A 1,701-nucleotide genomic window follows, 5' to 3' on the forward strand; every position below is an offset into this window, starting at 1 on the left:
CCAAGGACGGGAAGCAGGAAAGGCCACAGACCCCAGAACCGCCTGGGAGACAGAACCCCTGGTCATGTCCATTAGGTAAAACCTTACAAAGGGGCCCGGGGAGGATCATGAAGCTGCAGCACAGATGTCCTCCACCGAGGCCCCACCCAGCAGAGCGGCAGAGGCAGCCACCCCACGAGTGGAGTGCGCCCTGACGCCCCCAGGGGGATCCACCCCGGCCAACGTGTAGCAGAGGGCAATGCCCTCGCACAACCAATGGGACAGGCGTTGTTCGATAGTGCCTTACCGGCCTGAGAACCACCGTGACAGACAAAAAGCTGATCGGTGACCCCGAGGTCCTGAGTACGGCTGAGGTAATTCCCAAAGCACGGACCGGACATGACATGTGAAGGCCCGCATCTAACTCACTAGCGTGAGGAGGCGGATGAAACGCCTGAACCACAATATCCCTGGAGCGGAAGAACTCTGACGGCCAGCAAGAACGCGGTCTTGAACAACAGCTGTTCCAACGGCGCTTGCTCAAGAGGCTCAAACGGGGCCAAGGACAACCGACCGAGGACCAATTGAAGATCCCAACTCGGAGCCAAAGAGCGTTGCACCGGCTTAATGCGTCGAGCGCCAAGCAGGAAACGCTTCACAAAAGGGTGGCTGAACAAGACATCCCCCTCAAATCCCTCATGATAGGAGGATATAGCTGCTGCATATACCCTCACCGTCGAAGCCGACAGTCTATCAAGGAGAGACTGGAGGTAACTAAGGACAGCATCCAGGGGGCAGGAGACTGGGTCCCGGCCCCCCGCCTTACACCACACTTGGAACATAAGCCATCTGCCCGCGTAAGCGCGACAGTGGAGGGAGCATGCGCATTCCGGATGGTATCACCATCAGGATAAAGAACCTGCGCCCCTCAACGTACCCGTCCCAACAACTGACCTAACAGATGTATGGGGAAGAATCCCAGGCGGCACGGCATCGGTCCCAGACCTGCCTGGCTATGTCCGGACGTAATCCCCACCCGTCAGGATGAGGACCGCCCCGCGACAGTACACCTGTACCCACATTCACCCTGCCGGGGATGTGGGGAGCCCTCAGGCCGCGCAGATGGAGGACGCCCATAGCCAGCCGCCTGGTGCAGACGGGGGGAGCGTACTCCTCCCTGTCTGTCGATATACGACACTGACTGTTTTCCGTCCTGATCAACACCGTTTGAGGACCAGAAGGACCGCTTTCAATACCAACACATTGAACGTAGCGCAGACCGGGCAGCATGGTTTGCCAGCTGCCCCCTACTGCGTTGGCCCAACGCGTCACCAGCGAGGGAGGCGTCGGTGAAAAACGTGACGTGAGACAGCGCCGTAACCGTCCTAGGACGGAACCTCCCGAGCGTGTCGACAACACGCTCTGAGAGGGATGCCCATAGCACTCCAACCGTTGACTGGGAAGAGGAGTACTCTACTTCCAGTCTACAGCAAACCCCAGGCTGGTAGGGACCTGCCTGGTACGAGACCCGACGATCCACCTTGACCGCGAAGGACCAGAATGTCGTCAGGGCAGAATACACTTCGTAACCCCTGACGACGCAGAGGCCCCAGTGCGGCCTCCACGCACTTGGTGAAGATGCGGGGAGCCAGAGAAAACCGAACGGCAGCCTCTGGTACTCATACGCTAACCCTGCAAAGGAAGCGTAGGTAAGCCCTAGGA

This window comes from Notolepis coatsorum (assembly GCF_963971535.1).
Source record: "Notolepis coatsorum genome assembly, chromosome: 17".
Classification (NCBI taxonomy): domain Eukaryota; kingdom Metazoa; phylum Chordata; class Actinopteri; order Aulopiformes; family Paralepididae; genus Notolepis; species Notolepis coatsorum.